Source organism: Lissotriton helveticus, chromosome 10, assembly GCF_964261635.1.
Source record: "Lissotriton helveticus chromosome 10, aLisHel1.1, whole genome shotgun sequence".
NCBI classification, from domain to species: Eukaryota; Metazoa; Chordata; class Amphibia; order Caudata; family Salamandridae; genus Lissotriton; species Lissotriton helveticus.
In genome coordinates, this window is record NC_136071.1 from 573203938 (window position 1) to 573230984 (window position 27047).

Sequence of the window (27047 nt, forward strand, 5' to 3'; positions counted from 1 at the left end):
TGATGTAGTTTTTCCCGCCAGTCTTCCCGTCAGAGTGGGGGTCAGGACTGGTGGGGGCCAGATGCTGGGTACAGTAAATGGTCTGGAGAAGCTCACAGAGGCGACAGGCCTTTGAAGCTTCCCCCTGCCCATCCTGGGGGAGGAGACCTAGCACCTCGCCCAGGATGTGCATTGTTGCAGGCCCAGGAGAGGAGGGGACTCTCCACCTGGGGGTCCAGCAACATGTCTGCTGTTAGGCAGCCTAGGCAGACTCTCAGTCCAGAAGTGGATTGTGGTTAGGTTTCAGGGGGCATCTCCAAGATGCCCTCTGTGGTGCATTTTTCATTAAATCCCACAACCCAAGAGACAGAAATAAAAAATGGGCTAAGACAGGGATGTGTCTTGGCTCCACTTTTGTTTTCTATCTTTCTCGCTGATCTGCCGAAACTTTTTAATAACTGAAAGATCTGCAAGCCCTAAGGTAGATGGAAAGCATCTGACCTGCCTGCTATATGCAGACGATTTAGTTATTCTAGATCAAACGGAAATAGGGTTGCAAAGAAAATTAAATGTCTTTGAGAACTATTGCGTATCCAAAAATTTAAAGGTAAATATGGATAAAACTAAAATACTGTCCTTTAGAAAGAAACACAAAGGTTACAACTGGGCTTTGGGCCATACAAAATTAGAAGTTGTAAATGAATACAAATACGTAGGTGTATGGTTCGACGGAGCATTAAATTGGAATACGCACCTTCAGGCCCAAAAAACAAAAGGTTTTGCTGGTACTTGTGGGTTGACAAAATGTAACGGTATCTATGGTGATATATCTCATAGACCCGTGTTGAAGGCAGTTAAGGCCATGATCCCCTGCAGGTACAGTATGGGGCGGAAATTCTGTGCTTGGGGGGAAATTTGCCTGGGAGAATGAGGAAGGAAAGTGTTTAAAATCTCTTCTCTCATTGCCTTGCTCCTCAATGATACAGGCCATTAGACTAGAACTGGACTGGCCAGCATGGAATATACAAGCACAGGTAAATCTGTGCAGATTTTGGAAAAGGATGGGAGCAGGAGAAGAGGAGAAAGTGTTGAGCTGGTGTCGGAGGGAGATCCAACAAAGTGAATTGAAGTGGGCAATAGCTCCTAGAAATAAACTATACTCCATTTGTGAAACCCTGGAAGCAAAAATTGACCAAGAATCATTGTGCATTGATGAAGGGAAGAGTGCCTTAAAAAACCTGGGAAATGAAAAATCCAGACAGATCGATATGGAGTATCTGAAGCAAAAAAAGTCTGTGCAATATATGATCAAAACCTGGTTGACAGGAGGAGCTTGGCGGGCATCCGTGATGGCCGCTTGAGCACAGCGCTCTCCGGACCCTCGCCGCTCCCGGCGATTTATCCTGACTAGATCCTGATTTCTTGTAAGAATTCAAGTAGAGGTCGTTTGGCTGATTACCCTGGCACTTTCCGGAATTTGATTTGGATATTGTACTCCTGAGCTACGGTGGTCTGAACTTTTGGGCTCCGCCCTTGGGGTGCGCCCGGGACGGGGAGCAGGTCTGTAGCCGTCCTGGAATTGAACAACAACGGCAGGAGATCTGGCCTTGTGAGACCCCCTTCCTGAGTTTCGGTTTCGATTCTGTCTCGACCTGTGCCACGAGTGTGCGTATCGCGCTTGGCTGAGACTTGGAGACGATTCGGACACGGGACTTTCCTCTTGTCTATTTGCTGGTTTGGTGGCCTCCTCCCGAGTTGAACCCCTTTTTTGGGGTACTTTTGATCCTGAGTTTTGGGTGTTTGGCCCGTCGACCCTGGTGGCTTGTCCCGTGACGCATCTTCAAAATGGCGGGCAGAGGGGACAGAGAAACGCGCAAGACGAAAACACCTCTGCGCGGAGCGCCGGTTCAGACGAACGTCATGGACCGTTATACTCAATCTAAGGGGTCCCCCGGAGCTGCCCTACCTGGCCACAGTACGGCGTCTGAACGAATTTTGGAAGAGTCGGCGGAGCCTTCCCTACAGGATATCATGGGCGCCATCTCGGGAGTGAGGGAATCCACCGGCCTTCAATACGAGGCCTTGGCCCACAAACTTGACACCGTGGCCATTGAGGTGAACCTGATTCGTGCTGATCTCGGCAAGACGAATGAGAGGGTCCAGTCATTGGATATTAAATCATCTAGCCTCACGAAGGACGTCTCGGAGCTCCAGACAGAGGTTGGGAATCTTCGTCGGGTGAACGACTTCATGACCCGACGCCTGGAGGATTTTGAAAACAGGGCACGTCGCTGCAATGTTCGCCTGGTTGGTGTACCGGAAAACCCTGAACCCCACTCTGTTGATCTCCTGGTTGAGGGTCTGATTTTAAACCATCTTGCCCCCTCCGGGCTTACAAAATTTTTCACGGTTGAACGCGCACATCGTGTCCCGGGGGGCAAAGTTAAGCCGGGTGCTCCGCCAAGGCCTATTGTGGCTAAACTGTTTCATTATAGGGATCGGGACGCTATCCTGCAGGCCTCACGGGTGAAGGGCCCGGTGGCCTTCGAGAATGCCACAGTGAACTTCTACCCGGACTTCTCCCAACAGGTTCAAAGACAACGGATGGAGTTTCGTGGTGCTAAGAAACGTCTTCGAGATCGGGGTCTACGCTATGCTATGCTTTTCCCCACCAGACTTCGTGTCGAGTATAATGAGCGTACTCTGTTCTTTGATAGACCGGATGTTGTTAATGACTGGCTGGACTCCTTGCCTGACCGTCCTCCTGATACTGAGTCTGCCGCTCACCCTGGCGGTGCCGAAGGTGGTGTGGAGATCTGATTGTTTGACTCTGATGTCACGTTTTGAATATGTTCCCAGGAGTGGTGGCCGGCGTACCTCTGCAATGTGATTATCTATTTTAGTGTGTTGTTTCTTGCTCTTACTGTAGTTTGGGGGCGGGTGGACCAGAGACCTTTCCTCCTCCGGGGTCTTTGTGTAGACTAGGGGTTATGGGGCGACAGGCACACTGCAGGTTGGGGTGGCTCTTTAGCTTTTTGCAGGGGTGCAGGGTGGGGGGTGTTTCCTTTCAGCTTGGGGGAGGGGGGATGGGAAGTTCTTATTTTTTTGTGTGTGGTTTTCAAGGCGAATTGCTTCTGTCTTTACTGCTGTTTCTGATGTCTAGCTCTTGGATTAGGGGTCCTGGCTCGGGTGGGTGGGATGGGGGGTAGGGGGTTGAAATTTATTTCCTGGAACGTTAATGGCCTGGGAGATCGCATCAAGCGCAGTGTGGTGTTGAAATATATAAGACGTTTGTCACCGGACATTGTTTTCCTGCAAGAGACCCATTTGATTGGGAATGTATGTAATGCAATGAATAGATGGGGCTATAGCCTTGTGGCACACTCGGGGTTTACTTCAGGATCCAGGGGTGTGGGTATCCTTGTTCGTAACTCCCTCCCTCTGGCGATAGATGAGGTGATTCGGGATGATCGTGGGAGATATATTGTTCTGGTGGGTAGATATGAGGGCCGTACCCTGTCCCTCTTTAATGCTTATGTCCCCCCAGGCTTGCAAACTGCTACTTTTACTGATTTAGGCCGTGTCTTGTTGGACCTTCCTGATAGTGTACTCTTTCTTGCCGGTGACTTTAATTCAGTGCTTTCTGGCCTTCACGATCGCCATCCCCCCAGGGATACCCCGCATGCCCAGCGTTGGTTGGGTGGGTTTTTGGATACTTTTGGCCTGGTGGACTGCTGGCGATTGTTACATCCTACTCAGCTCCAATACACTTTTCACTCTGGTGCCCATGGTAGCCTATCTCGGCTAGATTATTTCCTGATGCCCGCTGCCCAGTCGTCGGCGGTCCGTGAGATTCTACATTTGCCAAGGGGCATCTCTGACCACTCGCCGCTCTGGCTTCGTTTTGAGGTTGGGATAGAGGCAGTGGGCCGAGTGGCTCCCATTAACCCGTGGTATCTCTCCTCCCCTGAGACTCGTGCCCTCTTGGTCAAGTCCATAGATGCTTATTTCCTGGAAAACGAGGGGTCGGTCCCTTCGGCGGTGTCCCTTTGGGAAGCCTTCAAAACTGTGATTCGTGGACAGGCCCTTTCTTTGATTGTTGAAGCTAAGAAAGCCGGGAAGAGGGAGGTAGTGGACCTCGAGGGTGAGATTTCTGCCTTGGAGACCGAATTGGGATCTGGTGTCACGCCTGAGAAGCTTCATGCCCTGGGTCTGAAACAGTTTGCATATAAATCCCTAGTTACTGACGCTGCAAAAGTGATGTTTCGTGAGCAACAAGGCAGAGTGTATGATGTTGGTGATAAGGCGGGTAAACTCCTAGCGTGGTTGGACAAGAAAGAAAGAGCTAATCGTGTGGTGCCTGTGATTCAGTCTGCGAGTGGTGAGAATGTGATTGATCCGATCGCCATTGTGGATCGTTTTGCGGAACATTTCCGTGTTGTGTATGCTCCTGTGTCTGTGAGGGATGTGGCTGACTCTCGCCTCCTTTTGCGTGATATTGCATTACCCTGTGTCTCTGATTTGGACCGTATCGCTTTGGACTCCCCCTTTACGGTTGATGAAATAGATACTGCCATCCGTTCGCTCCGTTCGGGCAAGGCGTTGGGTCCAAATGGTTTGCCTATTGAGTTGTACAAGTTGCGACCCGATAAAATGGCGCCATATCTCCGCGATATGTTTTTGGAATCACGTGAACGTAACCTCCTTCCCTACGATCAGCGTTTGGCTACGATAGTCGTCATCCCTAAGGACGGTAAACCTCGCGACCTTTGTTCCTCATATAGACCCATCTCCCTGTTAAATGTTGAACCCAAGGTTCTGGCGAAACTTTTGGCGACCCGGCTCCTCTCGGTTCTTGGGGACTTAGTTCATCCGGATCAATCTGGTTTTATCCCGCATCGCAACACTGCTTTGAATCTACGTCGTCTTCACGGCGTGATAGCGAGGGCGGGGCTACTGACTGAACCGGCCATTTTGGCGTCCTTGGATGCCTCCATGGCCTTTGATACTGTGGAGTGGCCTTATTTATGGGCGGCTCTTGAGAAATTTGGTTTCGGGTGCGAGTTTATTGGCTGGATTAAGTTATTGTATGCGGACCCTTTGGCGCAGGTGGTTGTGAATGGTAGGGTGTCAGCTCCCTTCCCCCTGGGCAGGGGCACCCGCCAGGGTTGCCCCTTGTCCCCGCTACTGTTTGCGCTCGCCCTTGAGCCGTTGGCGGCCTGGCTCCGCTGGGAACCGTCCCTGAAGGGGATCCACTGGGCCCCGGACTTCGAGGACCGAGTCTCGCTCTATGCGGACGATATCCTCTTATATCTTACCTCCCCTCGTAAGTCTTTATCCGTTCTATTTGACGTTCTTGTGTCCTTTGGTGCTAACTCGGGCCTCGTGATCAATTGGACCAAATCCTGTGTGTATGTTTTGTCTGGTGTCTTGCCTCCGTTACCGAGCAGGCTCCCTCTTCAGGTGGCCCGGGATGGTTTCAAATACTTGGGAGTTTTCATTACTCTGGACTCGTCGCTTCGCTTTGATCGTAATCTCCTTCCTCCGTTGCTTCGCCTGCGTTTGGACGTTGCTCGTTGGCGCAGGCTTCCCTTGTCTCCCCTTGGTCGGGCAGCCCTGTTTAAAATGATGTCGTTACCGAGGTTTCTTTACGCTCTCCAGAATTATTATGGTCCTGTCCCTCAGTCCTATTTTCGGGAGATTGAGACCCTTCAGAGACAACTTGTCTGGGATGGACGCCCGCGTATTGCTCTTGCTAAGCTTTCCATTCCTTGGTATGACGGTGGCATTGCACTCCCCGATATTAAGAGGTATTATTGGGCCTCACACCTGTCCGCTATCAACCACATCATGTTCTCGCCGGGTAGTAATCCGGCGTTTGAGATGGATAGACTTCAGCTTCCGGGAGGTGACTTTAACAGAGTGCTTTACTCTCGCCCTGCTGGGCGCCATCTTGTGGGTCCTACGTCGATTGCTTTGGCGGTGTGGCGGGCCGCGACTCGGAGCCTGGGCTGGGAGGAGCGCTTGACGTTAGCCACGCCGCTTTATGCTTCCGAACGTCTGGGCGGTCTTTGGTCTACCAAGGGTTTCGATCGCTGGGACATGATTGGAATTTCTAAAGTGGGAGATGTGTATTCTAAGGGCTCTGTGCGCACATTTCAGGCCCTCCAGGCTGAATATGGCTTGAGTGGTCTGGAATTCTTTCGTTATCTACAGGTTAGGCACGCCTTGACCGCTGTCTTTACTCCTGGTGAGATTCCGCCTGATTCTTCCCCCCTTGAGGACCGTGTCCTTGACGGACATCTTCCTGACAGCACTATCTCCCTGATCTATAAGAAACTGATTAATAATCGGACTGATCTGTTGGTCCGACTCCGGGAGGCGTGGGTTCGTGATGGTTTGGAGCTTGATGACGAGGATTGGCAGTCGGCCCTCTCTTCTCCTAAAGAGGTGGCTATCCCGGCTCGTCTCCGTTTGGTCCAATTGAAGATACTTCATCGGGTGTATGTTACAGGACCTCGTTTGCTTGTGATGGGTTTTTCTTCCGATGGGTTGTGTAAGCGTGGATGTGGTTTGAGTGCGACTTTCCTGCATATTCTTTGGGAATGCCCGATGGTGGTTGCTTACTGGACGGCTGTGCTTGAGGTTATGGCTGAGGTGACAGGGGTGTCCTTGTGTCCGGAACCTCGTCGTTGTCTTTTGAATGTTTGGGAGCCCACTGACTGCTCGGTGGCCCAGACTAGGTGGGCCACCCTGGGTTATATGGTTGCGAAGCGAGATATTGCTCAACTTTGGGGGGCCTCCAAGCCCCCTGAACTGTCGAAATGGGAAGATAACATGGATTGGTCTATGTTCCGTGAGAAGACTGTCTACGCGGCTAGGGGCAGACCCAGGGCATGGACTAAGGTGTGGGGTCAATGGAATGAATATCGTGGTACCATCTGTACTCCTCCCCTTTTGGTTGATATTGAGCTTTCCCGGTCTCCTTAGGCGAGCGTTCTTGGAACCTTGCATATAGGGGGTATGCTGGTTTTCCGGCTCCCCCCCCCTTCTTTTTCTCCTTCGTGCCCCGTCCCCCCCCCCATCCGGGCTCTTTGGAGCTTATAGTTTTGATTCCATTTTTGTTGCTGTCCCCTCCCGTCCTTTGGGCTGACCTTCAGTAATACACTTTCGCCTTTTGTGTGTCTGTTCTTTTTTATAAAACAAAATCTGTTTTTGTCCTGTATATTATATGGAGTATTGCATTGACGATTGATCGCTACCGCTACGAAAGTGTGTATTGTGTATTTTCTCCTCTTTAGCGGCTGGCCCGTGTGGTTGTAGGCCCATCCTTGTATTTCACTGCATACTCAAATAAAGGTTTTTAAAAAAAAAAAAAAAAAAAAAAAAAAAAAACCTGGTTGACAATTCATATCCATACTTAGATACTGTCCCGGACCACAGGATGAGATTCGAATTATTAAAAGTGAGAATAAGCATCAATCCCGCCCGTAAAATTGAGAAAGTAAAAAACATGCTAATGGACAACTTTGGTAATTGTACTTGTGGCTTAAATTTAAAATGTACTAGTCTTCATTTCGTAATGGATTGTCCAAAATTGATATCAGCATGGTGCTTGATATTAAGACCACTCTTTTTAAAATATAGAATAAGAACAAGGCTGCAAGCAGTTGAGCTACTTACGGATATTCAGACCTTAGAGAGTGCAATCGCCTTGGCAAAATTTTTACAAGCAGCCAAAAGATATCTGTTGGAACAATGATTTAAAATTGGGTGGTCCAAGGGGTGACAAATTGATAGAATTGTTTTTTTTAAAAATCCTTTTATATTGCAATTTTTTAATGTATTTTACCGTGATTTAGAATGTGTTATTACAAACATATGTTATGAGAATATTATGAACTTGGTTTTTAGGCTTCTATGAATTTTAATAATTGTATTTTTTATTCTGTGATAAAATGTTTTTTATAGTTTAAAGGCCAAATGGTCAAAATAAACTTACCTCTGACTGACTGACCTTACAACCTTCTTTCTCTCCTGCTTTCTCTTTTCTTTCCATCTTTCATTCTTTTCATTCATTTTCCCCTTCTTTCACACTTTCACTCCATTTGCCTCTCACATTTTTGCTGAAAATTTCATCTTTTCTCTTTCTGTCTACAACCATGTTTGGCTCTTTTGTCACCCCTTGGTCCCATCTCACAACTTTCTCCTGGTGTTTTTGTGTTATTTTATTATAAACACAAACGCAAAAAACACACAAAGAAGCATACCACAAAGGCAGTATCGTCAGTGGCATCACTATCATACGTCCATTGTATTAAGAAATTATAACTTCTCTCATGTCTCATACATCAATATCACATGTAGCCTATGGCATGCACTTATGCAGTAGCAAGGTGGTTGGATGACAACTTCCATCTTCTAAAATCTTCTAAAATCAGTTACGTTAAATTATGTGTATAGGTAAAGCAAATTATCACCCGTTAAGAGGGAGGTCGGGGGTGGAGAATACTGGAGCTGAAAGTAAGAGCAGTCTGGCCTGGCTGAGTGCTAGGTATTGAGCCCTACTAGAAAGGCCTCATTTTCAGCTTCCTGTGGAAGTCAGACACTGTAGAGATGGCTCTGATGCACAGACAGTTGTTTCCAGGCTTTGGGAGCAATATAAGAGAAAGCCTGACCAACGGCTTTGGTTCCACATACATATGGAATGTGTATGAATAGGAGTCTGACAGAGTAGAGATGTCTGGTGGGTTTGTGGAATGTGATGCGGTTGTTGAGGCAGGCTGGCCCCTTCTTGTATGCGTCTTTGTTGGTGTGTGAGTGGAGTTTGAACAAAGCTAGTTTGTGTATTGGACTAGTCCTGGCTTCCCTGGGACATTGCAGTATATTTCAGGATCTCTTCGCGGTTTAAGATAAATTGTTGCCAAATGACTTTCAGTTGTGAGGCACTGGGTAAACATTTTGCATAGTGTTTCAGTTGCCCATAACAATATTCAAGGTCACTTTTCCAGTTGTCCCTGACAGGTATTGGGCCCCATCCCATAGCCACATGATGTTTTGCCATCAGTAAGGCCACTGCTGAGATGACGGGAGAGTCTTCCTGGCAGCTGGTGGAGGTGCAGTCTGGTGCTCAAGCTGAGAGTCCGGGTGAGCAGCAGAGACGGAGAAGCGGGATTGACCAATGAGCCTCAGAACTGAATGAAGTAGGAGGACGGTGGGGGTTGTTCTAGTGCCACCACTGCTTTATTTAGATGGACTGAACCCCGTCGGAGGTAGTGGAGTTCCACCCAGCGTGTACAGGGGCAGCTAATTGATGGTGGGGTTTCGTTTTACCATTGAAACCTTGAACTCACTGCTGCCATATACTCACTCCCACGCTTTCAAATTCAGCTACATGCTTAGGCCATAGCCCAGTGAATGCCTCAACTTCTAGATGTCCCCCAGACAAGACTCTTTCTTTTTAAAGTCCGGATTGGGGAAGTGGGGAGCAGCAGGGACCACTGACACCAGGATTGTGTGAAAAAGGCTTCATTATTGCAACAGGTGCAGCTCACAAGACAACCTAGACCTTTGCCTCACAAAACTAAAACCTCACTATGCAATTATCTCACATATATTAAGCTTCCCCCCTCATCTCAAATTCTCTCTCCCCACAACAACTTAATACAGTTATAATGTACCCGCTCCAGATCTGTATAACTGTAACTTTAAACTCCCCAACCCTTTACTACAACTATTAACCTCTACTCAAGTACACTTTCTACATAACCTTGAACTTCCTGTGACATCCAGGCGTGAACTAATCTAGGCCTTCCCTTTAAGCCTGAATTGGCGCTGTAAACAAGAATACACTTTGTTAAATGATGGCAACTTCTCTGCCAACTGCCACCCAAATAAAACAGTGGGGGGCAATTGACCCCACCACCTGTTTCTCACCCCCCTGCATAGCGTATGTTCAAAACCTTGGCTAACACCAATTTCAACTGCACAAGATTCAATTCTATGCCCATAAAAGACAAGTGAACCTCGTCCTTTCTGCAAAACTCCTTTCCTCACATCGTAAATCTGAATCCACCACCCTGCTGATGCCTGCTTCCTTACAAAATGCATGCATCTCCTTATTGATCCCCTTCCTTGCTTTATCTATCGGCCCTGGGTGAAGGGCCCCTCACCAAATCCTCCTCAGATGAACTCCGTCCCAAAGCACATGACACCCTCACCAACGCCTGCCCACCTCCTTCAATTCCTCTTTCATATCTTTCACTAAAGCCAGCCCTTTCTTCACCACCAGGTCATTTTCACCTAAATGGATGAGCAATATATCTGAGCACTTTCAACCCATTAATAACCTGTTCAAACAAGGCAACAACTCGCTCCAACGCATTCCCTCTTTCCCATGCCAAAAGATTGAATGCATTCCATCTTTGAACCTCAAGTTTACCCTTGCGTGCCAGACTTGGCCTGCTGCTCTGCCCAATTAATGAAAGAGTGTCCCACAATTCACATATGAAAATGGATCTAAAACAGCCCAAGAACCGAAACTGAGAAACAAAAACACAACATGACAACCTGTACATGCCTCGCACACATATCGATGGAATCAGTTGGTTGACCAGCACCCCAAGCCCATGATTCTGTCACTGCTCCACCCTTGTCTGCTCGTTTCTATAGCTAACCCGATTCTAAAGGAGTGGGTTCCAAAGCCCTGTGAGTCCAGTCCCACCCGCGCCAACGCTTTGCGCAAGATTGCCAACAGCTAAAAAGCAGAAACTGGTTTCCCACCCCGATGCAGAGACACTAACCCACCCACAGGGATGGACTGCCACTTCAGCATTATACCCCAGCGCACAAGGCAAAATTCTGCCTCAGGATAAGCTGGTAAAAGAACACTCTTGCCTCGACCTCTGTGATTTATCTTGGTCTTGTACAGCCACACCCTTAACCCCACTCCAACTGCAGACACTTCACCCAAAGTATCCCTTGTCTCTCCCTCCCTCCCAGAATCTCAGAGACACGATATGCGCCAAAAACATCCATGACATTAGAGTGGAAAACAGTATTGTCTCATCAATTGAGCTGCAAATGCCCAACAACTCTGCCAAGACTTTGACCAATATATCCAGCATAAGAGGTTTTCTCTTACTCCCCAACCGATCCTGCTCCCTTGACCAACCTTCCAGAATCCAACTCCCTAGCTCGCCTGCTGATGGCACATGCCCTCAATATAGCTTGCTTATAAATGCAATGGCCCCTAATTTACCCGGCATTGTCACCCTGGACTGGCTTTTTCCTATCAATCTCATTATGAATTGTACTGCATCCTCTACCCCAGGCCATTCCTCAAATCTTCGCCTCGCCCCTCCTGCTAAGCAATCACCCCACCCGTGTGAATATTGTGCCCTTGTAGACAAAGCTAGCGACCCTGCTGCCAATTGAAGCATCCTGTTTCTTCTACAGACCATAAGTACTGCGGCATTCTTGTCCTGATCCTGTCAGCGCCCGTGGCCAGTCCATTGAATCTCCTGCACTATGAAAGAGACAAAGCATCTTCAATGTCATTGTTCACTCCTGGCACATGTCTTGCTGTAGATATCACATCAAGATGTAAGCACTTCAACACAAATACCCGCAGCAACTTCAACACCTGCATGTCCCTTGCACACTGCCTGGTAATGACATACACCACTGACCTTTTATCCACTCGGAACAGCACTTTCTTGTGCTGAAACTGGTCGTCGCCGGAGTTCCAATGCCACCAGCAGTTGAGATAGTTCCAAAAAGGCAATACTGCACCCACCCTGTTTCCATGCCTGTGGTCATTCCTCCGTGTACCAATGTCCTACCAATAAAGGCCAAACCCAATGCCTCCTGACGAGTCAGAGAAAACGTGTGCGTCCCATTCAAAGTCTGTCAAAGACGCCAAGGGAATCCCATTAAAAGAGTGCAGAAAAAGTTCCCACATCCTATGGTCTTTTTTCACCCCTTCTGCTAGACGTACGTGATAATGTGGCAATGGTAACCCTGAAAGGGCCAGGCTCAACCTCCTACAAAAAGTACTCCCTGTTCTTACCACCCTGCAACCGAAATTCAAATGAGCCAACAACACCTCCTTAACTGTCACTTTCCTTTTATCCAGCATCGAGCCTAGCAGTTGCTGCATGGCCCGTTTCTTATCCTCTGGCAGCCTGGCTTCTATCGCCACAGAGTCAATTTCAATCCCCAGAAATGATATCACTGTTTTGGGCCCCAACATTTTGTCATGTGCCAATGGCACACCCAGGTCCCCAATGAGCACCTGGAACCTTGTCAGCGGTTGCTGACAGGTCGCGCCCGTGGGACTCCCAACAAAAAAGAAGTTGTCTAGGTAATGAGTTACATTGGCATTGCCAGTAGCTTTGGTAAACAGCCATTGCAGGAAGGTGCTGGAGCATTCAAACTGGGTGCATGATATAGAGCAGCTCATGGGTAGTGCTTTATCCACGTACCATTTTCCTTCAATCTGTATGCCCAACAATTGAAAGTTAGTGGGGTGTCACAGCAACAAACGAAAGGCCAACTTAATGTCACTCTTCACCATCAGCGCCTCAATCTCACTCTTATCACCAGTGCTAAGGAAATGTCAACCGATGAATACGTAACTGACACTTGCTCCTCAGTAATGAAGTTGTTAACTGACTGGCCCTCCGGGCATGATAGATGCTGAATTAGGCAAAATTGCCCAGGATCCTTTTTAGGAACCACCCCAATGGGGGAGACGGTCAAAGCTTCCATCGGCCATTCGTCAAATGGGCCTGCCATCCTACCCTCCTTGATCTCTTTCTCCAGCTTGTGCCTCACTACCTGTCTGTGCTTGTGTACACATTTCAAATTGTCCACCCATCGTCTCACCCTTGGACTCTGGTACTTCAGTCTAAAACCCCAAGTGAACCCCCATAGCAAGACCTGAGCATCCTCCTGTTTGTCGTACATTGAAAGTCAAAACCCCATCCTGTCAAGATTAATGGGCATCAATGCAATAGGAGCTGAAGGGGGAACAAAAGGACAGCCCGCCCCCCACTCACTGTACTCAAAATCAATCAAAAGGACTGTCACTGGATAGATGCACCAGGAATCCTAATTCCAGCATGAGGGGGGTATCATAACTTCATCCAAAACTCCCTCTAGGACCTGCAGGTCGCTATGCTGTGGTGTATCCTAGTTCAAATATAATCAAATCAACTACCATCAAAGACCCACCCATAAACTGAAAAAAGTGTGGGAAGGAGAGAAAGCACCTCACGGTTACAACACCAAGGGGGATGCTGACTGGTACTCAACAGCAAGCCCGCTTATCATCATAGGTTGCTTTCTTTCCAGAAAAGAAATGTGTGTGCTCTTATAAAGTAAACCTGAACCCAATGAAATCAAACAAAAATAGAGGAAACCTAAATGCGAATATACTTCCTACGCATGCTATAAAAATGCATAACTTATGGACCCCGTGAGAATACACACAGATAATCCTCACCATTAAAAATTGGTAAAGCTTACTTGCTTATGATAACTTTTATTCAGTGCTATAAGGTCTTCCAAATTAAAAATGGCTCTTATAGAGCCATAGTCAATCATTATTAGCCAACATGTTTCATTGCTATAACAAATTTAAAGCAACTTCTTCAGGGCTAGTGGGGTTCCAATTTAGAATTCCATGGGAGGTTCACATCAAACCGTTTGGTTGTATCTAGACTGCATACCTGCAACCTTAAAAAGCGAAAGCCATGCATCAGCTGATCGCGTACCCGCTTAGTGACTGCCAAAGGGCCCTTTCACCGCTACCAAGTCTCTGCGGCGTCCAAGATCATCCCCGGGGATGGTCTTGAACTAGGATACACCACAACATAGCGAACAGCAGGTCCTAGAGGGAGTTTTGGATGAAGATTAATGGGCATACAAGCTTTTCAGTTAAACAAAGAAAGTACGCAGTTCCTAGGTGAAATATTATTCACCCCATGGGGCCAAGACTGGGATATCTGGCTAGGTAAATAAAATGTAACAAAACAGGGGTAAAAAAAAAGTAGAGGAGGAGGAGAATTCCTCCTCTCGGAACTAGGGCTCTCACACACCCAGCAAGCTAAGTGTCATGCTTCATCATTTGAGCCTGCTCCTCGTTGGGCCGGCGCTGCAATGCCCAACGGGCACCCTTAAAGGGCCTCTTTGTCGGAGATCTTCTGTTCCTCGCCATAAGGGTGCAGTGCGGGTGGGGGGCCTAGCCAGATGTAGATGAGTATGGTGTGATGTAAAATAGGTTAAGGATTCCTCTGGAAGACTTTATTCTGTTGGGTACCTTACCTAAATAAAATACTGTGGGAGGGGTAATAAGTTCTGTTAACTATGTGGCAGAATTAATACTCTACTCCAAGATGGTTGACATGTTTCTCGCCTAATGATTGTCCGAATTGGAACAGTGGCGATTCTTCAAGACTGTGCTAGAAAACAATGAGTGAAAAAATTCTATCTAATTAAAAGAGTGGTAGATGTGCTAAGCTACCTGCCACTTGTCATTCGCCTGGAGGGAATCCTCCTAGGGAAGGGAGACCGGGAAGCAATCTTTACTTCGCATCTTTTACTTCGCATGCTTTTAATTAGCATGCCTTACTTCGAAATTTTGTTTACTACGCGTTATTTTACTTCGTTTTTCGTTTTTTTTAAAATAATGTTAAAGATGTAAAATTATTTATGGTTGAAGGTGAAGAGAGGGACCACGAGGAGAGAGAGGTAAGTGGGGCAGTGTAGTTAGGGTAGTGTTGTAGTGTATGTGTAGTGTAGATTGTACACTACACATAGTGTAGGCGTCCTCCACACTACAACATCGCATTGGGCAGCAGATCCATATGCCCCCTCCCCAACAATGTTTCGGTGACCAACCCAGCTCCTGGGAGGTGGAGGGTGGGGATCTTACTAACATTTTGCCAATTTACTTAGAGACTACTATAGCGCAAGTAAAAACGTTGGTAGGACATTCTACAGAACAATACACACCTACTGCATCAAATACCACAGTGTAGGACATGGGCAGTATGGGGGAAAATTATATCCCTCTTTCAGCTCCTCCTAATAGATGTTCAAAAAATCAAAGCAGCACAATCTGCCATGGTCAATAAAGTAGAAAAAATTGAAGGCAATAGAGACTAAAAGTTTGGATTTGAATGTTCACCAGACAGACGTAGAGAGGAGAGTATCAAGTTTGGAGGATGTACTTACTAATCAGCCACAGATGACTCAGCATATAGAGATTGAGCTGGGGAATATGAGTGCGAAGATTGAATATTTCATCATCATCAAATAAACTTTATTCGATTCATTGAATCATAAAAGTAAGCATCAGACATAAAACATCTTTAACATTTTCAAATACAACATTTGGGGTGGATAAATATATAGATTTCACAATATAAAATTTTAAACATGATCTTAATCTTTCAGCGTATTCTATCACTATCGGAAAATAACAGGATGGATTTAAACCCTTCATTCGTATTTTCCGGTTTTCCTAACACAATTCATAACGTGTCCTAATTGATAATGCAGTTCTGATAAAGTTAAGCACAACACTACAAATAGCAACTGAAGACCCCTTCCTTCTCATCTTAATGGGGATATTGTTACGGTCAGAAGATGTCAGTAGACCCCTTCCTTCTCATCTTAATGGGGATATTGTTACGGTCAGAAGATGTCAGTGGGTAGGGGTTCGCCCTAAGGATATAGAGGGGGATATAGTGATTATTAATTTTAGGGACCATAGAGTAGTATCCCATCTCACCGATTGGTATGTGGGAAGTAATGAGGGAGGGATCTCTACGAGGAACCTTAGTTATTTTTATCCCGAGACCCTGATCAATCCAACAGATCAACCTCCTGCTAATAACAATAAAAACACCAAAAGCCTCCTCAAATGGTCCAATTTTACACCTAGTTTTCATGGACCCCAATTTAACCCTGAGGCGCAGTATCGCTCCTATATTCAATCGAGCTACAATTGTCCCGTACAAACGCCGGGTTGGGCTAAGATCAATACCCAGCCCAGAGGTCCTCCGGTCTTATTGGATCTGCCATTCCCCAATAAGTCCCTGTATCCAATGGTTCCCACAACACCTGCCTTTACACAGATACAACAGCCCCCAAGTCTCTACCCAGCACACCTTTATTCCAATAGGTTTACCCAGCCTAAAGAGTCTTGGAATATTCCACTGAGAAACCTATATGACCCACTATCATGGCTGTCGACTAATGATTGACCAGCACTTTCGACAAGGGTTGATGAACCTAACTCTGAGTGTTTGAGTGTGGGAGATGACCTGAGTATCCTATCAAGTATTTTTGATAGTCTTGAAGACCAACCTCATCAAATTGTGGAGGGTTGTATTGTTTATTCAGGAGAGCCAGATATACCAGCTTTTGTACCCACCTCCATGTTTCCCAATGATGCTATCAGTGTAGGCGCAAACCCTGGGTCAACTACCCAGGCTGGGTCAATGTGTTTGTCAATGGAAGGTTTGGCTTCAGATGTATTTGGGCTTGTAGAATCCTCTATCCAGTCCGACAAACCCTACCCAATAGCCGTAACAAAAATGTGTGACCAAGTATGTGAAAAGGGCACTACCATGGGATGTTGGAACGTCGCAGGAATTGAATCCTGTATATGCATTCCTGATTGGGCTGATTTCATTCGACAAGGTGATGTTTGGTCTTTTCAAGAGACCTGGGCAACCCAATCAGTGTACTTTCCAGGCTTCTTGAATTTTAATAAACTAGCAGTTAGAGGCCAAAGAGGTAGGGCCAAGGGTGGCCTCACTATTTGGGTTCGTCAAGGTTGCAGGTGTATCTGTTAAGGAAATTTTTATTGACTGCCCCGATATTTTGATAATTAGTATGAAAACAAATAGTGGGCTGAACATACTGCTGATTAATGTATACGCTAGAGGTATTGCGGGTGGCCGAGTTTCAACCACCCTCACTTGCTTGGATGATTTCTTGGGTTCTACTCATTTAACAGGTCATGTGGTTGTTATGGGTGATCTTAATACCTGTTTTGAACCCTTAAGCAAAGAGGATGGGTTATTAACTGAGGCAGAGGATCTGACCTGGGGGATTCCACAACTTGAGTTACCCCCGATCACTAAGTGGTCCCAAGCAGCCACATTCATCAAAGGTCTCTGCCTGAACTGGGGGTTGCGTGCCCTAAACGGACGCGTAAGCTCTGATAGGATGGGTAATTACACATTTTTCAATGGCAGACATAGCAGTCGCATTGATTACATCCTAGTTGACATCAAAATGTGGCCTATAGTTTTGGAGATGATAGTTAAGCCACGACCAGAAAGCGACCATGAACCACTCATAGCGGAACTGAAGGACTTTAGCTTTGCAGGGCCGATTGAACGACAGCCTAACCCTGTACAGGAGGCCGTGGTACTAACAAATGATATGAGGAGAGTGCGCTGGCCAAAGGTTTATGTAGATGTGGAAGCATGTGTAAAGATCAGAACCCTGGTTTCAAATTCCTTAATGGAAATTGATAAGTGTGAAAACCAGGAAATGACGATCTCAAATATCACAGATATTCATGCTAGCCTGTTTCTGTCCTTAAAATCAATGTTTGTTAAATTTGTTGCCAACAAGGGTAGGGGGAAGGTTAAGAAACCCGCAAACTGGTACAACGAAGCATGTCGAGAGTCCCATTCGTTTTTGTTTAAGGCTTTAAAATTAAAGAACCCAGCCCTAATTAAAACTAGTAGGAAGGCGTATAATGAAGCCAAACGTCGGGCTAAAGCCGCATGGGATGACGAGCGCTGGAGCTCATTAGCCGAGGCCTGTGGCTCCAGGAACCTACAGCAGTTCTGGCACCTTCTTAGGTGGGGTCAGTCACAGGACAACCGCCCAAGCCCCGCATCCGTTGAACAACAGAAATGGGTGTCCCACTTCGAGGAACAATTTAGATGCCATAGCACCACGCAAGATCCCATTAGTTGGCCAATAACTTTTGATACACTTGTGTTCTCGGCCAAAGAAGTTGAAACAGTCCTGAATGCCATCCCTAGGGGTAAAGCGCCCGGTCCGGATTGTATCCCAGCGGACATATTTCGACAGGACCAAGATCTATGGGTACCGTACCTAGTGCGACTGGTTAATGCGCTGGCTATGGGTGCCAGGGTTCCTGACTCTTGGGCAGGCGCTGAAATATTGCCTATCTTTAAGAAGGGTGACCGGTCGGTTCCATCGAACTACCGGCCGATCAGCTTAATTGACGCAGTCCAGAAGATCATAACCCGTCTTGTTTTGTCAAGGGTTCAGACTTGGATAGAGGAATATAACATTCTTACTCCTCTCCAAGCTGGGTTCAGACCTCATGTGAGCACCCTGGATCAGGCATTTCGTTTCATGCTTCTGCATTGGAAGACGGTTACCATGGGCAAAGGCAACCTATATGCGGCCTTCGTGAACTTACGGTCTGCATTTGACCTTGTCCCGAGGGCCGGGCTTTGGAATTGCCTATTAGACATGGGCATGCCTCCCATTTTGGTAAGTCTTATAGTGAACCTTCATGCACAGACATTTGCATTTTGTACGATGGGGTAAACCGGGTGAAGTGACGGAGAATTTTCCAGTGGCTAAGGGTGTCAGGCAAGGTTGTGTTTTGGCACCTACCTTGTTTTCTCTATATATCAATAGAGTTACTAAGTACTATGACAACTTTTCCACGGATGCTCCAAGTTTGGCTGGTATGAGAATCCCCCTGCTCATGTTCGCTGACGATACTCTCCTGATTTCACGAACCAGACAGGGTCTGCAGAACGCACTGTCAAGGTTCGAGAGTTTCTGTAGCGAACATGAGCTGGAGGTGAACGTGTCCAAAACCAAATTTATGGTTTTAAGGGGGCACAAACAAATAAACGCCAGGGTTTCCATGGGGGACACCCCCCTGGAGCAAACAAAGCATTTCACCTACCTGGGAGTTACCTTCAGTGATACTTTGAGTTGGACCCATCAGATCGAGCTTATGACCATGAAACACCAACAGCTGGGCGGGGCACTGATCAAGGAACATAAAGGGTCACTTACGAGGCCAATGTCCCCGCTTATTAAGATCTACGGTGGTAAGGTTCTATCAGCAGTCCTGTATGGTGCGGAACTATGGGGTGGTAGTAATTTGGATCCGCTAAAACATGCCCAAAATAAATTCTTAAGAATGACCACAGGTCTGCCACAGTCGACTCCACTAACCCCCCTTCTTTACGACTTAGGGTGCCACTCGGTGGAGGACCAAGCAAGACTCCGTCCATTAACATTCTGGCGCCGTCTGTGGACAACGCCAGAACTCCATCATTATGCAGAAGCCTGCTTGGAGGTTAAAAATAGTCCTGGTGCCACAAATATTAGATGGTTTAGAGACCTTAAGGCAACCTTATTAGTTTTGGGTTATGGCGACCTGTGGTCCTCGCCTGAGTCAGCCAATTTCCCCTCTAAAAAGGAACTTAAAAAATGTTATTGGGATTGGGTGACTCACAACATGTATTTGAAAACGAGTTCGAGCAGTCTCACTGGACTGTTCATTGTACATAAGGACACGCCCAAGTTAGAAGGGTACTGGGATACTATAACTAAACCCTTGGACCGCAAACTATTTTTCCAATTTAGATGCGGTTCAGTTCCCATTGGGGAGTTCACTAAAAAGTGGGGAACAGAAAGGTCGGGGTTTTGTCCTAAGTGTCAAGGCATTGGGGAAAGCCTGAATCACTTTTTGTATGTGTGCCCACTATACTCTGCCCCCAGAGCCAAATGGCTAAGACCGGTATGTAGACATCTAGGCACCAGATCGGCTGTGGAAGCAACTAGATTGTTAAAAACCAATCTGGATCCCCTTATTGTTGTGGGGGTTGCTAAATTCTTTGGGTGGGCCTGGGTGCTTAGAAGCAGGCTCATCAAAAATAACCAAATGGTGACTGCCTAGTATCCTGTAATCTGTTGACCTATGGTTGTACACGAGTCCCTCTGTAAAGTTCTGTATATTTGTACAAGAAGCTGATTAGCTTGTCAATGATTTAATATCTGTTTTAACTGTTTTATATGTATATATTGTATTTTATGTCTTTTATGATGAACTAATCGAATAAAGACTTCTTGAACTGAACTGACAAAGATAATAAATAATTAAAACCCTCTTGATGCGTACAAGGACAAATTTCCTTCAAAAGTGGCCTAATAAAACAGGCCCTTATATCCTTATATAATGTGCAAAACAACATAAAGTGCATTGTGCTTTGTTGAGCTAAATTATTACAAGGATAGGGAGTCAGTCTCTCACACCAGCTCACCAGGTTGGGAAAAACCAGAAGAAAGTGCACTGTGCAGAAACGAAACCTAGTCAGAGGAAGCGTGATTGTGTATATGTGCTAAAAAATAGACAAAATGCATATAAACTAAAAGCTCTTCAACCGAGTCAAGCATTCCTAATTCTTTGTAATAAGCATTTTTTATGATTGGTTTTATATTAGCTGGTGTGTTTTTCCGGGATTGTCATAATAATTTCCCAGACCAATCTTATTGAATGCATTTTTGACATAACGGAGCCAAGGATTGACAATACCTTTTCCAGGCTCATACATCCCTTAATGATCTCTCTAGTAAATGACCACACTTTCCCCCCATAAAATTAATGGGGCAATTTTGATTCGGTCTTCAACATAATCCACTCCCAATTTGGAGTGACAGAATTGTGTAGGAGAACTAATAGGGACAATCAATAGTCATTTTAAAAAATTGTTTTCCAGAATTTGTATCATGCTCCATTTTTGATAGCTACATAAAGCCAGAAAGGGAAATCCCTGGATAAACGACTGTATCTATTCTCACATCACCCTCTCATTCTTTCATACCACACTCTTGTAAAGCCAACTTCTGTCCCCAATATATTTTCAGACTGAAATGTAGCGCTTACTGTGTTTTTTATTAAAAAAACTTCTTTATCTGCTTATTTAAAATTTCAGAGATATTTCCGAAAACATACACATAAACAATAAGTTAAAACACATTTTCTAAATACAGTTTATACATTACATGTCATCATACAAATACTTCTAAAAGAAAACAATACATAGCACATAATCATAGGTCACTCTATTTACCCCCCTCACTAAGCAAATCTAATGGTCTTCCTATACCTTAATCTGATCCAATAGCCCTCTATATTTTGTGCGGGGCACTCAGTACAGGAGTTCCCATATATCTGAGACTTCCCAGGGTTTATTTGGATTATTTGTCAAAAATAGGCGTCGACGCGTTTCGGTGGTTTGGACCATTAGATGTGGGACCACCTTCTTCAGGACAGTGTTTCTTGTGGAGTCACTTCTCTGAACTGTTTTGATTATTTCTGTATGTGCAAAAGATGAAATAAACATTGGATTGAAAGAGCAGTGTTAGACGGGGACCTGGAGGGTCGGCCGAGCACAAGGGGAGAGGCCTCCAGTGAGGACCGTCTCCAGCGATCGCACAGACAGGTAACTTCCCCCCCACAGATGGACACCACACGAAGATCAGATTAATACCTTTTATGGGCAGTTCTTGAAATGAGGCAGTATGATACAAGGAGATCAGGACACGGTGGTCCTCTCAGCTCTAGTCTCTAGTAGGAAAAAGGGGGTAGCGGGACAGTCTTGGTACCCGTAGGTACGGCGGTGGAACGGTGATAGCTCACAATCCTCGAGCTCGGTGTTCGGACGGGTCGGACCGCGGCAGCGCCAGCAGGTCCCGAAGAGGTCGTAGGTGGCAACGGGCCGCGGCAGCGCCAGCAGGTCCCAACGAGGATGAATGTTACAACGGGCCGCGGCAGCGCCAGCAGGTCCCACGAAGATGGAAGTTACAACGGGCCGCGGCAGCGCCAGCAGGTCCCACGAAGATGGAAGTTACAACGGGCCGCGGCAGCGCCAGCAGGTCCCACGAAGATGAAAGTTACAACGGGCCGCGGCAGCGCCAGCAGGTCCCACGAAGATGAAGGTTGCAGAAGGCCGCGGCAGCGCCAGCAGGCAGGACAATAGTTCACAAGGCAGGGCTGCGGCAGCGCCAGCAGTCCGTCAAGGATGAGTTCGTCGCGGTGTCTCTCGACTCCAGGATACAACTGCCTTCCTGTTCTGGGGCTGCCTTAGTTATAGGTCTGGCGCTCTTTGATGTCCGGACCCTCGCTCTTGGAGGTCGGGAGGTCCGGGATGAGGGAGTCCAGACACCCAGCAGGGGGGTGGAGCCAGCGCCCGGGGAGGCTGGGGGTGATCGGCACCTGGCGGGAGAGAGCCATCGACCCTCCTACTCCCATTGACCTGCCAAGTGGTCCGTTCACCTCCTGGGTGGATGGTGGTGCCGGGATGTCGGGACCTGGCCAGGCCCGGGGTTGGGGTCGAGCTGAGGCCACGCGGCCTCGTGGCGCAGTGTCCAAGATGGTGGCTGGCCCGGGCAAGGGTGCTGACGGTGGCCCAGGCCAGGGACACAGGGATTCCCAGGAGTAGACGTCTCATGGGGGACGGGTTGGGGGTTGCTTCTGCGGGTAGTGCCTGGAAGGCCGGTACCAGGGCCCTGTCATGCGGGGAGGGAGCGAGCCCTTCATGGGGCCTGTCCAACATGCGTCCCCCCAGCTGAAGGCGGGGAGAGTCACCCATCCTCTTGGGGATTTTCCTCGTCGAGGCGGAAAAAGCGGGACAGGCCGTCCGCGTTGGCGTGGTCTTGACCAGGGCGATGCTCTACGGTGAAGTCCATCCCCTGCAGGGAGATGGACCATCGCAATAGTTTGGGGTTCTCCCCCCGCATTTGCATGAGCCATTGCAGGGGCCGATGATCTGTTTGTACCCGGAAGTGGGTTCCGAAGAGGTAAGGCCGGAGCTTCTTGAGGGCCCATACTACTGCGAAGGCCTCTCGCTCAATGGTGCTCCAGCGCTGTTCTCGGGGCAGTAGGCGCCCCGAGAAGGCCACTGGTTGGTCGACTCCTTCGGGGTTCAGTTGGGAGAGGACGGCCCCAATACCATGGTCAGAGGCATCGGTCTGCACGATGAACTCGCGGCTGTAGTCGGGGGCCTGGAGTACAGGGGCGGTGCACATGGCGGCCTTCAGCTTCTCGAAGGCCTCTTGACAGTCGGGAGTCCAGTTGACTCTTTTTGGGTGGTTCTTCGACGTGAGTTCCGTGAGGGGCCCCACAATGCTGCCATAGCCCTTCACGAACCGCCGGTAGTATCCGGTGAGCCCCAGGAAGGCTCGGACCTCGGTTTGTGTTTCGGGGGGTTGCCAGGACTGAATGGCAGCTACCTTGAGTTGGAGGGGGGCCACCAGACCGCTCCCCACTTGGTGTCCGAGGTAGGTCACGGACCCCTGGCCGATTTGGCACTTGCTGGCCTTTATGGTGAGGCCGGCCTGTTGGAGGGCCTGCAGGACCTCTCGGAGGTGGTGGAGGTGGTCTGTCCAGTGGCGGCTGTATACCGCGATGTCGTCCAGGTAGGCGGCGCTGAATTCCTCGAGGCCCGCCAATACCTGGTTCACCAGTCTTTGAAAAGTGGCTGGAGCGTTCTTCATGCCGAAGGGCATCACTCTGAAATGGTAGTGCCCATCCGGGGTGGAGAAAGCGGAACGTTCTTGGGCCCTGGGGGTGAGGCCGATCTGCCAGTAGCCCGCTGTCAGGTCGAAGATGCTTAGGTAGCGGGCTGCCCCCATGCGGTCGACTAGTTCATCTGCTCGGGGGATAGGGTGAGCGTCGGTTCGGGTGACCGCGTTCAGACCCCGATAGTCGATGCAGAATCGGAGCTCCGGTGTGGTGCCCGGGGCCGCGGCCTTGGGGACCAGGACGACCGGGCTGGCCCAGGGACTGTCCGAAGGTTCGATGACCCCGAGGGCGAGCATCTTGGAGACTTCTTCTTGGATGCATGTACGTACCCGATCCGGTACTCGGTACGCCCGGTGTCGGACAGGAGGACTGTCCCCAGTGTCCACGTCGTGCAGGCACCAGGAGGTGACTCCGGGTGCGAGGGAGAACAGGTCTGCGAATGGCAGCAGGAGTGCCCGACAATCTTGACGCTGCTCTGGGGTCAGGGCCTCGGAGAGTCGGACCCCGTCCACCGAACCATCTCTTTCACGGGTCCTCAGTAGGTCAGGGAGGGGCTCGGAGTCTCCTTCTGCGCCACTGTCGGTAGCCATCAGCAGGCTGAGCTCTGAGCGCACGAAGTGGGGTTTGAGTCTGTTGGCGTGGAGAACCCGGAGGGGGTTCCGGGGGGACTCCAGGTCGATGAGATAGGTGACGGGACTCTTGCGCTCGATCACCTTGAAGGGCCCCGTCCATTTGTCCTGCAAGGCACACGGTTCGATGGGGGACATCACCCATACCTGCTGACCCGGTTCGAACTCTATGGAGGAGGCATGTTGATCGTACCACTTCTTCATGTCCTCTTGGCTGGCCTCAAGATTGGCTTTGGCGATCTCCCTGAACTTCTGGGTCTGATTGCGGAGGGTCAGGAGGTACTTGTAGACGTCTGGAGGGGTTTTTAGGGGGGCCATTTCCCATTCCTCCTTCACTAGGCTGAGAGGCCCGCGAACGGGGTGTCCGTACAGGAGTTCGAAGGGGCTGAAGCCGAAGGACTTCTGGGGGACTTCTCGGTAGGCGAAGAGGAGGCACGGTAGTAGCACGTCCCACTGGCGGCGTAGGGGTTCTTCTAGCCCCAAGATCATCCCCTTGAGAGTGCGGTTGAACCGCTCGACCAGTCCGTTTCCCTGGGGGTGATAGGGCGTTGTGAATCGGTAAGTGACCCCGCACTGCTGCCAGAGGGATTTCATATACTTTGAAATAAAGTTCGTACCCCTGTCGCTGACGACTTCCCGGGGGAAGCCCACTCGAGAGAAGATCCCCATTAAGGCTCGACCCACTACTGGGGCTGTTATAGTACGAAGGGGGACCGCCTCAGGATAGCGGGTGGCGTGGTCCACCAGGACCAGGATGAAGCGATGCCCTTGTGCTGTTCGGGGGTCCAGGGGCCCCACAATGTCTATTCCCACCCTCTCAAACGGGGTGGTCACCACGGGGAATGGTTGTAGGGGTGCCTTGAGTTTGCGGCCGCTCTTCCCGCTGGCCTGGCAGGTCGGGCAGGACCGGCAGTGGTTGGAGACGTCATTTCTCATTTTGGGCCAAAAAAAGTGAGTCACCAGGCGGTGGTAGGTCTTGTCTTGCCCCAGGTGCCCAGCCAGGGGGACATCATGGGCCAAGTTCAACAGGAAGTCTCTGAAGGGGAGGGGCACCACCAGCACTCGACCGGCCCCCAGCTCTGCGATTCTCTGCTCGCTGTACAAGAGATCATTGTCCCAATAAACCCAGTGGGCCCCGGTGGTGTCGCCTTGGCCCTGGGCGAGCGCTTGCTGTCGCAGTCCCTCGAGGGAGGGACAGGTCTTTTGCTCCTGCCGGAATTGTTCTTGGGTGGGCCCCCCTTCTTGACGCCACTGAGCCAGGTCGGGAAGTTCGGGGGGCTGTGCGGACCCCTCTGTGGTGGGTTCCGGGTGGTCGGTATGGATGAAGTCTTCTTCTGGAGCGATCGAGGGCGGAGGTGCTGACCATTCCGGTTCTTCTGGTCTCGGGATGGTGCGGGTGGCCATGGACCGGGTGGTCACGCACGCCCAGTCCGGGAGACCCAACATCCCCAGATGCTCTCTTCTTTCAACAGCTGCCCACGGGGAGCTCTCGAGATCGTTCCCCAGGAGGCAGTCCACGGGGGCATCGTCGCGGACAGTTACTTTCAGCATGCCGGACACTCCTCCCCATTTGAAGGGGACGCAGGCCATCCGACACAGGCTCTCCGAGTTGTCTGCCGATCGGACGGGGCAAAGCACGTTTGGCAGGATTTGTTCTGGGGTCACCAGGTGACAACGGACGGCCGTCACACTGGCCCCGGTGTCACGCAGTGCCTCGGCCTTGCGCCCATTTATGCTCACCCATTGGCTGTACTTCCGAGTGTTGGCGGGCAGGGGAGTCCGCGGGACCATGTCTCTTCCTCCTAGGCAGGCCAGGGTCATGGCGGCGGGTTCCCACTCGAACTGCTCCGACTCGTATGCTTCAGAGTCTTCGGAGACCTGTTCTTCTCCTAGGGCAGCGGCCGCCACCTTGCGGGGCCCGGGAACCTGGTTCTTCGGGCAGGTCGGGTCACTGGCATAGTGGCCGACTCGCTGGCATCGATGACACGTAACGTTGGCTCGGAACCCCGGGCGCATCGGGGGGTTTCCCCGGCCTGCTGGGGGCGGGGTGGTGTTAGCGGGAGCGACTGGGACAGCGTCTCTGCCCCGGCCCTGTCCTCCTCCTCCTCCCCGGGGACGGTGATGACCTTGGTTGGTTCTGTTCTGCTCGTTCGGCCCACTCCGGGCCACTCGGGTGCTCTCCCACCGATCCGCCTCGGTGGCGAGCTGCCGTGGTTCAGTCAATTTACTGTCGAGGAGGTGCTGCCTGAGCTCGACGAAACAGTGGTTGGAGAGGTGCTCCCACACAATGAGATTGAAGAGTTGTTCGTAAGTGCTTACGTTGTTACCCTTGATCCATCCCTCGAAGGCCCGGCTGAAATAGTTCACGTATTCCAACCAAGTTGTGCCTGGGATCCGGGTGCAGTTGCGGAACCTCTGGCGGTACATTTCGGGCGTAAGCCCATATCGACTGAGGAGGGCGGCCTTCATGTGGTCATAGGACGTCATTTGATGGTCCGGAAGCTGCAGCAGGGCATCACGGCCCTCATTGACGAATCTCCCCCATAACCCGGCTCCCCAGTCACTTCGAGCGACCCGGTGGGCAGTCATGGCGATCTCATAGGCCTTGAACCACTGCTTTATGTCGTCGTTTCGGTGGTATTCTCGGACCACATCCTTGGGGATGTGGACCTTCTGCTCGGTAGTACCCGGGGAGCGCGGTGACTCGGGCACCCCTAGGTTTTTGTTCAGTTCGCGTATTTCTATCTCTGCTAGTTTGCACTCGTGTTCGTACGCCAGTCTTTTTTCTTCGAGATCCCTCTGTCTCTGTTTTTCCTCTCGCTCTT